This window comes from Platichthys flesus, chromosome 2, assembly GCF_949316205.1.
Source record: "Platichthys flesus chromosome 2, fPlaFle2.1, whole genome shotgun sequence".
NCBI classification, from domain to species: Eukaryota; Metazoa; Chordata; class Actinopteri; order Pleuronectiformes; family Pleuronectidae; genus Platichthys; species Platichthys flesus.
The window spans coordinates 6409131-6424438 of NC_084946.1; the positions used below are offsets into that span (position 1 = coordinate 6409131).

Genomic DNA, 15308 nt, shown 5'->3' on the forward strand with positions numbered 1-15308 from the left:
TTGCCAAATGCACAACAATAACATTAAGCAGTCGCTGGCAGTGAAATGCTTGAGTCTCAGGCTCTCTTCTAGCAATGCTCAAGTAATTACAACCTATGAAATAAAATAAATTATAAATAGTATAAAATAAAATGAAATAGAATATCAAAATTTAAAATAGAAAAAAATGTATATATATATATATATATAAATATATATATAAATAGCTGAAGAGAAAATAAAACAACAATAGTGCAAATATGTAAGACCGGATGGGCTGTGACTGAGAACACAAGTATTCGAAGGAGAGGCTCAGGAATTTCCCTGGAGCTTCTCCTGCCAGCCCCAAGTAAAAACTTATGATAATATCCGAATGAGCCAAGGTGAGAAAAAAGCAATTCACACCCTGACTCAGGTGACTCCAACGATCTGCCCATTTAACATCACTGACGTGATTGGGCATATTGTGCACTGAGACATTTCACTTTGTACTACGAGTTGTGTAAACATTGATGTTTTTGTGGTAGTAGTACATTCTGTAATCCCTTAGTGTTCACCTACTAAGGGACAGTCATCAGAACATTCTGTAATTCACTTACTACTTCCTCAGTCATTCACACCTTGACTCAGGACCTGTCAATTTAACATATGTAAGCAATTGTACTCAAAGTATTCAATAGATTAGTTCCCTGACCGAAATCGAACCCGGGCCACGGCGGTGAGAGCGCTGGATCCTAACCACTAGACCATCAGGGACATCTGTCAAGCTCTTGAAGGCAGCTGCTGAACAATTTCTGGCCTTTAAAAGGAGCAGGACTTGAAGTACCTCCAACTACTTCTAGCGGTGGTGGCAGTATGCAGAAACATTGCTTGTGTTTCTGTGAAACTATGAATGGAAGATCGGATGGGCTGTGTATGAGAACACAAGTATTCGAGGGAGAGGCTCAGGAATTTCCCTGGAGCTTCTCCTGCCAGCCCCAAGTAAAAACTTATGATAATATCCGAATGAGCCAAGGTGAGAAAAAAGCAACTCGCACCTTGACTCAGATGACTCCAACGACCTGCCCATTTAACATCAGTGACATGGATTGGGCATATTCTGCACTGCTTCATTTCACTTTCAAGATTCAAGATTCAAGATTTTTTTATTGCCAAATGCACAACAATAACATTAAGCAGTCGCTGGCAGTGAAATGCTTGAGTCTCAGGCTCTCTTCTAGCAATGCTCAAGTAATTACAACCTATGAAATAAAATAAAATATAAATAGCATAAAATGAAATAGAATATCAAAATTTAAAATAGAAAAAAATGTATATATATATATATAAATAGCTGAAGAGAAAATAAAACAACAATAGTGCAAATATGTAAGACCGGATGGGCTGTGACTGAGAACACAAGTATTCGAGGGAGAGGCTCAGGAATTTCCCTGGAGCTTCTCCTGCCAGCCCCAAGTAAAAACTTATGATAATATCCGAATGAGCCAAGGTGAGAAAAAAGCAATTCACACCTTGACTCAGGTGACTCCAACGACCTGCCCATTTAACATCACTGACATGATTGGGCATATTGTGCACTGAGACATTTCACTTTGTACTACGAGTTGTGTAAACATTGATGTTTTTGTGGTAGTAGTACATTCTGTAATCCCTTAGTGTTCACCTACTAAGGGACAGTCATCAGAACATTCTGTAATTCACTTACTACTTCCTACTCATCGGTCATTCACACCTTGACTCAGGACCTGTCAATTTAACATATGTAAGCAATTGTACTCAAAGTATTCAATAGATTAGTTCCCTGACCGGGAATCGAACCCGGGCCACGGCGGTGAGAGCGCCGGATCCTAACCACTAGACCATCAGGGACATCTGTCGTGCTCTTGAAGGCAGCTGCTCAAGAATTTCTGGCCTTTAAAATGAGCAGGACTTGAAGTACCTCCAACCACTTCTAGCGGTGGTGGCAGTATGCAGAAACATTGCTTGTGTTTCTGTGAAACTATGAATGGAAGATCGGATGGGCTGTGTATGAGAACACAAGTATTCGAGGGAGAGGCTCAGGAATTTCCCTGGAGCTTCTCCTGCCAGCCCCAAGTAAAAACTTATGATAATGTCCGAATGAGCCAAGGTGAGAAAAAAGCAACTCGCACCTTGACTCAGATGACTCCAACGACCTGCCCATTTAACATCAGTGACATGGATTGGGCATATTCTGCACTGCTTCATTTCACTTTCAAGATTCAAGATTTTTTTATTGCCAAATGCACAACAATAACATTAAGCAGTCGCTGGCAGTGAAATGCTTGAGTCTCAGGCTCTCTTCTAGCAATGCTCAAGTAATTACAACCTATGAAATAAAATAAATTATAAATAGTATAAAATAAAATGAAATAGAATATCAAAATTTAAAATAGAAAAAAATGTATATATATATATATATATAAATATATATATAAATAGCTGAAGAGAAAATAAAACAACAATAGTGCAAATATGTAAGACCGGATGGGCTGTGACTGAGAACACAAGTATTCGAAGGAGAGGCTCAGGAATTTCCCTGGAGCTTCTCCTGCCAGCCCCAAGTAAAAACTTATGATAATATCCGAATGAGCCAAGTGAGAAAAAAGCAATTCACACCTTGACTCAGGTGACTCCAACGATCTGCCCATTTAACATCACTGACGTGATTGGGCATATTGTGCACTGAGACATTTCACTTTGTACTACGAGTTGTGTAAACATTGATGTTTTGGTGGTAGTAGTACATTCTGTAATCCCTTAGTGTTCACCTACTAAGGGACAGTCATCAGAACATTCTGTAATTCACTTACTACTTCCTCAGTCATTCACACCTTGACTCAGGACCTGTCAATTTAACATATGTAAGCAATTGTACTCAAAGTATTCAATAGATTAGTTCCCTGACCTGGAATCGAACCCGGGCCACGGAGGTGAGAGCATCGATCCTAACCACTAGACCCTCAGGGACATCTGTCAAGCTCTTGAAGGCAGCTTCTCAAGAATTTCTGGCCTTTAAAAGGAGCAGGACTTGAAGTACCTCCAACTACTTCTAGCGGTGGTGGCAGTATGCAGAAACATTGCTTGTGTTTCTGTGAAACTATGAATGGAAGATCGGATGGGCTGTGTATGAGAACACAAGTATTCGAGGGAGAGGCTCAGGAATTTCCCTGGAGCTTCTCCTGCCAGCCCCAAGTAAAAACTTATGATAATATCCGAATGAGCCAAGGTGAGAAAAAAGCAACTCGCACCTTGACTCAGATGACTCCAACGACCTGCCCATTTAACATCAGTGACATGGATTGGGCATATTCTGCACTGCTTCATTTCACTTTCAAGATTCAAGATTCAAGATTTTTTTATTGCCAAATGCACAACAATAACATTAAGCAGTCGCTGGCAGTGAAATGCTTGAGTCTCAGGCTCTCTTCTAGCAATGCTCAAGTAATTACAACCTATGAAATAAAATAAAATATAAATAGCATAAAATGAAATAGAATATCAAAATTTAAAATAGAAAAAAATGTATATATATATATATAAATAGCTGAAGAGAAAATAAAACAACAATAGTGCAAATATGTAAGACCGGATGGGCTGTGACTGAGAACACAAGTATTCGAGGGAGAGGCTCAGGAATTTCCCTGGAGCTTCTCCTGCCAGCCCCAAGTAAAAACTTATGATAATATCCGAATGAGCCAAGGTGAGAAAAAAGCAATTCACACCTTGACTCAGGTGACTCCAACGACCTGCCCATTTAACATCACTGACATGATTGGGCATATTGTGCACTGAGACATTTCACTTTGTACTACGAGTTGTGTAAACATTGATGTTTTTGTGGTAGTAGTACATTCTGTAATCCCTTAGTGTTCACCCACTAAGGGACAGTCATCAGAACATTCTGTAATTCACTTACTACTTCCTACTCATCCTCTCCTTGAACCGTCACCTTATCGTGGTGGAGAGGTTTGCGTGTCCCTGTGAACCTGAGGGCTGTGTTGTCTGGAGCCTTGTGCTCCTGGTAGGGTCTCCCATGGCAGAGTGGTCTCAGGTGAGGGGCCAGACTAAGAATGGTTCAAAAACCCTCAATGAACATCGATAAAAGAGGAGATGGGACCCAGCCCGGAGGAAGCCCGGGGCCCCCGTCTGGAGCTAGGCCCAGACGGAGGGCTCGATGGCGAGCGTCTGGTGGCCGGGTTTGCCACGGAGCCCGGTCGGGCATAGCCCGAACAAACTACGTGGCACCCCCCCTCTCTTCATCTCATGGGCCCACCACCTGTGGGAAGACCCGTTGGGGTCGGGTGCGCAGCCACATGGGTGGCAGCGAAGGTAAGGGGTCTCGACGGACCAGACCCGGGCGGCAGAAGCTGGCTCTGGGGACGTGGAACGTCACCTCGCTGTGGGGAAAGGAACCGGAGCTTGTGAGGGAGGTGGAGCGCTATCAGTTAGATCTGGTGGGGCTTACCTCCACGCACAGTCTCAGCTCTGGTACCGTACTCCTGGATAAGGGTTGGACTTTATTCTTCTCCGGAGTTGCCAAGGGCGTGAGGCGTCGGGCGGGTGTGGGGATACTCATAAATCCCCGGCTGAGCGCCGCGGTGTTGGAGTTTACCCCGGTAGACGAGAGGGTCGCCTCCCTGCGCCTAAGGGTTGTAGGGGGGAAAACTCTGACTGTTGTTTGTGCGTATGCACCAAACAGCAGTTCAGAGTACTCGGCCTTCTTGGAGACCCTGAATGGAGTCCTGTATGGGGCTCCAGTAGGGGACTCCGTACTTCTGCTGGGTGACTTCAACGCCCACGTGGGCAACGATGGAGACACCTGGAGAGGCGTGGTGGGGAGGAACGGCCTCCCTGATCTGAACCCGAGCGGTCGTTTGTTATTGGACTTCTGTGCTAGCCATGGATTATCCATAACAAACACCATGTTCGAATATAAGGGTGTTCATAAGTGTACCTGGTACCAGAGTACCCTAGGCCGAAGATCAATGATCGATTTTGTGATCGTGTCATCTGATCTGAGGCCGCATGTTTTGGACACTCGGGTAAAGAGAGGGGCGGAACTGTCAACCGACCACCATCTGGTTGTGAGTTGGATCAGGGAGTGGGGGAAATTTCCGGATAGACCTGGTAAGCCCAAACGAGTAGTGCGGGTGAACTGGGAACGCCTGGAGGAGGCCCCCGTCCTAGGTATCTTCAACTCACACCTCCGGCGGAGTTTTTCTGGCATCCCTGTGGAGGTTGGGGGCATTGAGCCGGAGTGGGCGGTGTTCAAAGCCTCCATTGCTGAAGCTGCGGCGGCTAGCTGTGGCCTCAGGGCCTTAGGCTCCTCAAGGGGCGGTAACCCTCGGACACCGTGGTGGACACCGGTGGTCAGGGAAGCCGTCCGATTGAAGAAGGAGGCCTTCTGGGATATGATATCCTGGAGGACTCCTGACTCGGTTGCAGGGTACCGACAGGCCCGAAGGGCTGCAGCTGCTGCCGTGTCGGAGGCTAAGCAGCGGGTGTGGGAGAAGTTCGGAGAGGCCATGGAGAAGGACTTTCGGTCGGCACCAAAGTGTTTCTGGAAGACTATCCGGCACCTCAGGAGGGGGAAACGGGGAACCATCCAAGCTGTGTACAGTAAGGATGGGACTCTGTTGACCTCAACTGAGGAGGTTGTCGGACGTTGGAAGGAACACTTTGAGGAACTCCTGAATCCGAATAACACGCCCTCTATGTTGGAGGCAGAGCTCGAGGTTGATGGTGTTTCATCGTCAATTTCCCTGGTGGAGGTCACTGAGGTGGTCAAACATCTCCGCAGTGGCAAGGCCCCAGGGATTGATGAGATCCGGCCAGAAATGCTAAAGGCTCTGGGTGTTGAGGGGCTGTCATGGTTGACACGCCTATTCAACATCGCGTGGGAGTCGGGTACAGTACCAAAGGAGTGGCAAACTGGGGTGGTGGTTCCCCTGTTCAAAAAGGGGGACCAGAGAGTGTGTGCCAATTACCGGGGCATCACACTTCTCAGCCTCCCTGGTAAAGTCTACTCCAAGGTGCTGGAAAGGAGGGTTCGGCCGATCGTCGAACCTCAGATTGAAGAGGAACAATGCGGTTTTCGCCCCGGACGTGGAACTACGGACCAGCTCTTCACTCTCGCAAGGATCCTGGAGGGGGCCTGGGAGTATGCCCATCCGGTCTACATGTGTTTTGTGGATCTGGAGAAGGCGTATGACCGGGTCCCCCGGGAGAAACTGTGGGAGGTGCTGCGGGAGTATGGGGTAAGGGGGTCTATCCTCAGGGCCATCCAATCCCTGTACTCCCAAAGCGAGAGTTGTGTTCGCGTCCTCGGCAGCCAGTCAGTTTCGTTCTCAGTGGATGCTGGTCTCCGCCAGGGCTGCGCCTTGTCACCAATCCTGTTTGTGATATACATGGACAGGATATCGAGGCGTAGTCGGGGTGGGGAGGGGTTGCAGTTCGGTGGTCTGAGGATCTCGTCACTGCTTTTTGCAGATGACGTGGTCCTCATTGGATCATCGGCCTGTGACCTTCAGCACTCACTGGATCGGCTGGCGGCTGAGTATGAAGCGGCTGGGATGAGGATCAGCACCGCTAAATCTGAGGCCATGACTCTTAGCAGGAAACCGATGGATTGCTTACTCCGGGTAGGAAATGAGTCCTTAGCCCAAGTGAAGGAGTTCAAGTACCTTGGGGTCTTGTTCGCGAGTGAGGGTACTATGGAGCGTGAGATTGGCCGGAGAATCGGAGCAGCGGGGCGGTATTGCGTTCGCTTTACCGCACCGTTGTAACGAAAAGAGAGCTGAGCCGCAAGGCAAAGCTCTCGATCTACCGGTCGATCTTCGTTCCTATCCTCACCTATGGTCATGAGGGCTGGGTGATGACCGAAAGGACGAGATCACGGGTACAAGCGGCCGAGATGAGTTTTCTCAGAAGGGTGGCTGGCGTCTCCCTTAGGGATAGGGTGAGAAGCTCAGCCATCCGTGAGGAACTCGGATTAGAGCCGCTGCTCCTTTACTTAGAAAGGAGTCAGCTGAGGTGGTTCGGGCATCTGGTAAGGATGCCCACTGGGCGCCTTCCTTGGGAGGTGTTTCAGGCACGTCCAGTGGGGAGGAGACCTCGGGGAAGACCCAGGACTAGGTGGAGAGATTATATCTCAACACTGGCCTGGGAACGCCTCGGGATCCCCCCGTCAGAGTTGGTCAATGTGGCCCGGGAAAGGGACGTCTGGGGCCCCCTGCTTGAGCTGCTCCCCCCGCGACCCGACCCCGGATAAGCGGATGAAAATGAGATGATGAGATGAGACTTCCTACTCATCAGTCATTCACACCTTGACTCAGGACCTGTCAATTTAACATATGTAAGCAATTGTACTCAAAGTATTCAATAGATTATTTCCCTCACCGGGAATCGAACCCGGGCCACGGCGGTGAGAGCGCCGGATCCTAACCACTAGACCATCAGGGACATCTGTCGTGCTCTTGAAGGCAGCTGTTCAAGAATTTCTGGCCTTTAAAATGAGCAGGACTTGAAGTACCTCCAACCACTTCTAGCGGTGGTGGCAGTATGCAGAAACATTGTTTGTGTTTCTGTGAAACTATGAATGGAAGATCGGATGGGCTGTGTATGAGAACACAAGTATTCGAGGGAGAGGCTCAGGAATTTCCCTGGAGCTTCTCCTGCCAGCCCCAAGTAAAAACTTATGATAATGTCCGAATGAGCCAAGGTGAGAAAAAAGCAATTCGCACCTTGACTCAGATGACTCCAACGACCTGCCCATTTAACATCACTGACATGATTGGGCATATTGTGCACTGAGACATTTCACTTTGTACTACGAGTTGTGTAAACATTGATGTTTTTGTGGTAGTAGTACATTCTGTAATCCCTTAGTGTTCACCTACTAAGGGACAGTCATCAGAACATTCTGTAATTCACTTACTACTTCCTTCTCATCAGTCATTCACACCTTGACTCAGGACCTGTCAATTTAACATATGTAAGCAATTGTACTCAAGTATTCAATAGATTAGTTCCCTGACCGGGAATCGAACCCGGGCCACGGCGCTGAGACATTGTGCACTGAGACATTTCACTTTGTACTACGAGTTGTGTAAACACTGATGTTTTTGTGGTAGTAGTACATTCTGTAATCCCTTAGTGTTCACCTACTAAGGGACAGTCATCAGAACATTCTGTAATTCACTTACTACTTCCTACTCATCAGTCATTCACACCTTGACTCAGGACCTGTCAATTTAACATATGTAAGCAATTGTACTCAAAGTATTCAATAGATTAGTTCCCTGACCGGGAATCGAACCCTCAACTATGAATGGAAGATCGGATGGGCTGTGTTTGAGAACACAAGTATTCGAGGGAGAGGCTCAGTAATTTCCCTGGAGCTTCTCCTGCCAGCCCCAAGTAAAAACTTATGATAATGTCCGAATGAGCCAAGGTGAGAAAAAGGCAATTCGCACCTTGACTCAGATGACTCCAACGATCTGCCCATTTAACATCAGTGACATGGATTGGGCATATTCTGCACTGCTTCATTTCACTTTCAAGATTCAAGATTCAAGATTTTTTTATTGCCAAATGCACAACAATAACATTAAGCAGTCGCTGGCAGTGAAATGCTTGAGTCTCAGGCTCTCTTCTAGCAATGCTCAAGTAATTACAACCTATGAAATAAAATAAATTATAAATAGTATAAAATGAAATAGAATATCAAAATTTAAAATAGAAAAAAATGTATATATATATATATATAAATAGCTGAAGAGAAAATAAAACAACAATAGTGCAAATATGTAAGACCGGATGGGCTGTGACTGAGAACACAAGTATTCGAGGGAGAGGCTCAGGAATTTCCCTGGAGCTTCTCCTGCCAGCCCCAAGTAAAAACTTATGATAATATCCGAATGAGCCAAGGTGAGAAAAAAGCAATTCACACCTTGACTCAGGTGACTCCAACGACCTGCCCATTTAACATCACTGACATGATTGGGCATATTGTGCACTGAGACATTTCACTTTGTACTACGAGTTGTGTAAACATTGATGTTTTTGTGGTAGTAGTACATTCTGTAATCCCTTAGTGTTCACCTACTAAGGGACAGTCATCAGAACATTCTGTAATTCACTTACTACTTCCTTCTCATCAGTCATTCACACCTTGACTCAGGACCTGTCAATTTAACATATGTAAGCAATTGTACTCAAGTATTCAATAGATTAGTTCCCTGACCGGGAATCGAACCCAGGCCACGGCGGTGAGAGCGCCGGATCCTAACCACTAGACCATCAGGGACATCTGTCGTGCTCTTGAAGGCAGCTGCTCAAGAATTTCTGGCCTTTAAAATGAGCAGGACTTGAAGTACCTCCAACCACTTCTAGCGGTGGTGGCAGTATGCAGAAACATTGTTTGTGTTTCTGTGAAACTATGAATGGAAGATCGGATGGGCTGTGTATGAGAACACAAGTATTCGAGGGAGAGGCTCAGGAATTTCCCTGGAGCTTCTCCTGCCAGCCCCAAGTAAAAACTTATGATAATGTCCGAATGAGCCAAGGTGAGAAAAAAGCAATTCGCACCTTGACTCAGATGACTCCAACGACCTGCCCATTTAACATCAGTGACATGGATTGGGCATATTCTGCACTGCTTCATTTCACTTTCAAGATTCAAGATTCAAGATTTTTTTATTGCCAAATGCACAACAATAACATTAAGCAGTCGCTGGCAGTGAAATGCTTGAGTCTCAGGCTCTCTTCTAGCAATGCTCAAGTAATTACAACCTATGAAATAAAATAAATTATAAATAGTATAAAATAAAATGAAATAGAATATCAAAATTTAAAATAGATATATTTTAAATATATCTAGCCCCAGCCCCAAGTAAAAACTTATGATAATATCCGAATGAGCCAAGGTGAGAAAAAAGCAATTCACACCTTGACTCAGGTGACTCCAACGACCTGCCCATTTAACATCACTGACATGATTGGGCATATTGTGCACTGAGACATTTCACTTTGTACTACGAGTTGTGTAAACACTGATGTTTTTGTGGTAGTAGTACATTCTGTAATCCCTTAGTGTTCACCTACTAAGGGACAGTCATCAGAACATTCTGTAATTCACTTACTACTTCCTACTCATCAGTCATTCACACCTTGACTCAGGACCTGTCAATTTAACATATGTAAGCAATTGTACTCAAAGTATTCAATAGATTAGTTCCCTGACCGGGAATCGAACCCGGGCCACGGCGGTGAGAGCGCCGGATCCTAACCACTAGACCATCAGGGACATCTGTCGAGCTCTTGAAGGCAGCTGGCCAAGAATTTCTGGCCTTTAAAAGGAGCAGGACTTGAAGTACCTCCAACTACTTCTAGCGGTGGTGGCAGTATGCAGAAACATTGCTTGTGTTTTTGTGAAACTATGAATGGAAGATCGGATGGGCTGTGTTTGAGAACACAAGTATTCGAGGGAGAGGCTCAGTAATTTCCCTGGAGCTTCTCCTGCCAGCCCCAAGTAAAAACTTATGATAATGTCCGAATGAGCCAAGGTGAGAAAAAGGCAATTCGCACCTTGACTCAGATGACTCCAACGACCTGCCCATTTAACATCAGTGACATGGATTGGGCATATTCTGCACTGCTTCATTTCACTTTCAAGATTCAAGATTCAAGATTTTTTTATTGCCAAATGCACAACAATAACATTAAGCAGTCGCTGGCAGTGAAATGCTTGAGTCTCAGGCTCTCTTCTAGCAATGCTCAAGTAATTACAACCTATGAAATAAAATAAATTATAAATAGTATAAAATGAAATAGAATATCAAAATTTAAAATAGAAAAAAATGTATATATATATATATATATAAATAGCTGAAGAGAAAATAAAACAACAATAGTGCAAATATGTAAGACCGGATGGGCTGTGACTGAGAACACAAGTATTCGAGGGAGAGGCTCAGGAATTTCCCTGGAGCTTCTCCTGCCAGCCCCAAGTAAAAACTTATGATAATATCCGAATGAGCCAAGGTGAGAAAAAAGCAATTCACACCTTGACTCAGGTGACTCCAACGACCTGCCCATTTAACATCACTGACATGATTGGGCATATTGTGCACTGAGACATTTCACTTTGTACTACGAGTTGTGTAAACATTGATGTTTTTGTGGTAGTAGTACATTCTGTAATCCCTTAGTGTTCACCTACTAAGGGACAGTCATCAGAACATTCTGTAATTCACTTACTACTTCCTTCTCATCAGTCATTCACACCTTGACTCAGGACGTGTCAATTTAACATATGTAAGCAATTGTACTCAAGTATTCAATAGATTAGTTCCCTGACCGGGAATCGAACCCGGGCCACGGCGGTGAGAGCGCCGGATCCTAACCACTAGACCATCAGGGACATCTGTGGTGCTCTTGAAGGCAGCTGCACAAGAATTTCTGGCCTTTAAAATGAGCAGGACTTGAAGTACCTCCAACCACTTCTAGCGGTGGTGGCAGTATGCAGAAACATTGTTTGTGTTTCTGTGAAACTATGAATGGAAGATCGGATGGGCTGTGTATGAGAACACAAGTATTCGAGGGAGAGGCTCAGGAATTTCCCTGGAGCTTCTCCTGCCAGCCCCAAGTAAAAACTTATGATAATGTCCGAATGAGCCAAGGTGAGAAAAAAGCAACTCGCACCTTGACTCAGATGACTCCAACGACCTGCCCATTTAACATCAGTGACATGGATTGGGCATATTCTGCACTGCTTCATTTCACTTTCAAGATTCAAGATTCAAGATTTTTTTATTGCCAAATGCACAACAATAACATTAAGCAGTCGCTGGCAGTGAAATGCTTGAGTCTCAGGCTCTCTTCTAGCAATGCTCAAGTAATTACAACCTATGAAATAAAATAAAATATAAATAGCATAAAATGAAATAGAATATCAAAATTTAAAATAGAAAAAAATGTATATATATATATATAAATAGCTGAAGAGAAAATAAAACAACAATAGTGCAAATATGTAAGACCGGATGGGCTGTGACTGAGAACACAAGTATTCGAGGGAGAGGCTCAGGAATTTCCCTGGAGCTTCTCCTGCCAGCCCCAAGTAAAAACTTATGATAATATCCGAATGAGCCAATGTGAGAAAAAAGCAATTCACACCTTGACTCAGGTGACTCCAACGACCTGCCCATTTAACATCACTGACATGATTGGGCATATTGTGCACTGAGACATTTCACTTTGTACTACGAGTTGTGTAAACATTGATGTTTTTGTGGTAGTAGTACATTCTGTAATCCCTTAGTGTTCACCTACTAAGGGACAGTCATCAGAACATTCTGTAATTCACTTACTACTTCCTACTCATCAGTCATTCACACCTTGACTCAGGACCTGTCAATTTAACATATGTAAGCAATTGTACTCAAAGTATTCAATAGATTAGTTCCCTGACCGTAATCGAACCCGGGCCACGGCGGTGAGAGCGCCGGATCCTAACAAACTAGACCATCAGGGACATCTGTCGTGCTCTTGAAGGCAGCTGCTCAAGAATTTCTGGCCTTTAAAATGAGCAGGACTTGAAGTACCTCCAACCACTTCTAGCGGTGGTGGCAGTATGCAGAAACATTGTTTGTGTTTCTGTGAAACTATGAATGGAAGATCGGATGGGCTGTGTATGAGAACACAAGTATTCGAGGGAGAGGCTCAGGAATTTCCCTGGAGCTTCTCCTGCCAGCCCCAAGTAAAAACTTATGATAATGTCCGAATGAGCCAAGGTGAGAAAAAAGCAATTCGCACCTTGACTCAGATGACTCCAACGACCTGCCCATTTAACATCAGTGACATGGATTGGGCATATTCTGCACTGCTTCATTTCACTTTCAAGATTCAAGATTCAAGATTTTTTTATTGCCAAATGCACAACAATAACATTAAGCAGTCGCTGGCAGTGAAATGCTTGAGTCTCAGGCTCTCTTCTAGCAATGCTCAAGTAATTACAACCTATGAAATAAAATAAATTATAAATAGTATAAAATAAAATGAAATAGAATATCAAAATTTAAAATAGAAAAAAATGTATATATATATATATAAATATATATATAAAAAGCTGAAGAGAAAATAAAACAACAATAGTGCAAATATGTAAGACCGGATGGGCTGTGACTGAGAACACAAGTATTCGAGGGAGAGGCTCAGGAATTTCCCTGGAGCTTCTCCTGCCAGCCCCAAGTAAAAACTTATGATAATATCCGAATGAGCCAAGGTGAGAAAAAAGCAATTCACCCCTTGACTCAGGTGACTCCAAAGATCTGCCCATTTAACATCACTAACATGATTGGGCATATTGTGCACTGAGACATTTCACTTTGTACTACGAGTTGTGTAAACATTGATGTTTTTGTGGTAGTAGTACATTCTGTAATCCCTTAGTGTTCACCTACTAAGGGACAGTCATCAGAACATTCTGTAATTCACTTACTACTTCCTACTCATCAGTCATTCACACCTTGACTCAGGACCTGTCAATTTAACATATGTAAGCAATTGTACTCAAAGTATTCAATAGATTAGTTCCCTGACCTGGAATCGAACCCGGGCCACGGCGGTGAGAGCATCGATCCTAACCACTAGACCATCAGGGACATCTGTCAAGCTCTTGAAGGCAGCTGCTCAAGAATTTCTGGCCTTTAAAAGGAGCAGGACTTGAAGTACCTCCAACTACTTCTAGCGGTGGTGGCAGTATGCAGAAACATTGCTTGTGTTTCTGTGAAACTATGAATGGAAGATCGGATGGGCTGTGTATGAGAACACAAGTATTCGAGGGAGAGGCTCAGGAATTTCCCTGGAGCTTCTCCTGCCAGCCCCAAGTAAAAACTTATGATAATATCCGAATGAGCCAAGGTGAGAAAAAAGCAACTCGCACCTTGACTCAGATGACTCCAACGACCTGCCCATTTAACATCAGTGACATGGATTGGGCATATTCTGCACTGCTTCATTTCACTTTCAAGATTCAAGATTCAAGATTTTTTTTTTGCCAAATGCACAACAATAACATTAATCAGTCGCTGGCAGTGAAATGCTTGAGTCTCAGGCTCTCTTCTAGCAATGCTCAAGTAATTACAACCTATGAAATAAAATAAAATATAAATAGCATAAAATGAAATAGAATATCAAAATTTAAAATAGAAAAAAATGTATATATATATATATATAAATAGCTGAAGAGAAAATAAAACAACAATAGTGCAAATATGTAAGACCGGATGGGCTGTGACTGAGAACACAAGTATTCGAGGGAGAGGCTCAGGAATTTCCCTGGAGCTTCTCCTGCCAGCCCCAAGTAAAAACTTATGATAATATCCGAATGAGCCAAGGTGAGAAAAAAGCAATTCACACCTTGACTCAGGTGACTCCAACGACCTGCCCATTTAACATCACTGACATGATTGGGCATATTGTGCACTGAGACATTTCACTTTGTACTACGAGTTGTGTAAACATTGATGTTTTTGTGGTAGTAGTACATTCTGTAATCCCTTAGTGTTCACCTACTAAGGGACAGTCATCAGAACATTCTGTAATTCACTTACTACTTCCTACTCATCAGTCATTCACACCTTGACTCAGGACCTGTCAATTTAACATATGTAAGCAATTGTACTCAAAGTATTCAATAGATTAGTTCCCTGACCGGGAATCGAACCCGGGCCACGGCGGTGAGAGCGCCGGATCCTAACCACTAGACCATCAGGGACATCTGTCGTGCTCTTGAAGGCAGCTGCTCAAGAATTTCTGGCCTTTAAAATGAGCAGGACTTGAAGTACCTCCAACCACTTCTAGCGGTGGTGGCAGTATGCAGAAACATTGTTTGTGTTTCTGTGAAACTATGAATGGAAGATCGGATGGGCTGTGTATGAGAACACAAGTATTCGAGGGAGAGGCTCAGGAATTTCCCTGGAGCTTCTCCTGCCAGCCCCAAGTAAAAACTTATGATAATGTCCGAATGAGCCAAGGTGAGAAAAAAGCAATTCGCACCTTGACTCAGATGACTCCAACGACCTGCCCATTTAACATCAGTGACATGGATTGGGCATATTCTGCACTGCTTCATTTCACTTTCAAGATTCAAGATTCAAGATTTTTTTATTGCCAAATGCACAACAATAACATTAAGCAGTCGCTGGCAGTGAAATGCTTGAGTCTCAGGCTCTCTTCTAGCAATGCTCAAGTAATTACAACCTATGAAATAAAATAAATTATAAATAGTATAAAATAAAATGAAA

At 44.0% G+C, this 15308-nt stretch overlaps 6 non-coding genes across 6 annotated transcripts; all 6 read right to left on the reverse strand.

Annotated features, from left to right (window-relative positions):
- Positions 1 to 1776: 1776 nt before the first annotated feature.
- On the reverse strand, positions 1777 to 1848 carry trnae-cuc (transfer RNA glutamic acid (anticodon CUC)). Its single transcript has one exon. It is a non-coding gene; the product is annotated as a tRNA-Glu (tRNA).
- Positions 1849 to 7389: 5541 nt separating this feature from the next.
- Positions 7390 to 7461, reverse strand: trnae-cuc (transfer RNA glutamic acid (anticodon CUC)). The gene has a single exon. It is a non-coding gene; the product is annotated as a tRNA-Glu (tRNA).
- Positions 7462 to 9235: 1774 nt separating this feature from the next.
- Positions 9236 to 9307, reverse strand: trnae-cuc (transfer RNA glutamic acid (anticodon CUC)). Its single transcript has one exon. It is a non-coding gene; the product is annotated as a tRNA-Glu (tRNA).
- Positions 9308 to 10234: 927 nt separating this feature from the next.
- Positions 10235 to 10306, reverse strand: trnae-cuc (transfer RNA glutamic acid (anticodon CUC)). The gene has a single exon. It is a non-coding gene; the product is annotated as a tRNA-Glu (tRNA).
- A 1044-nt stretch (positions 10307 to 11350) lies between these two features.
- On the reverse strand, positions 11351 to 11422 carry trnae-cuc (transfer RNA glutamic acid (anticodon CUC)). The gene has a single exon. It is a non-coding gene; the product is annotated as a tRNA-Glu (tRNA).
- A 3285-nt stretch (positions 11423 to 14707) lies between these two features.
- trnae-cuc (transfer RNA glutamic acid (anticodon CUC)) lies at positions 14708 to 14779 on the reverse strand. Its single transcript has one exon. It is a non-coding gene; the product is annotated as a tRNA-Glu (tRNA).
- Between the last annotated feature and the right edge of the window lie 529 nt (positions 14780 to 15308).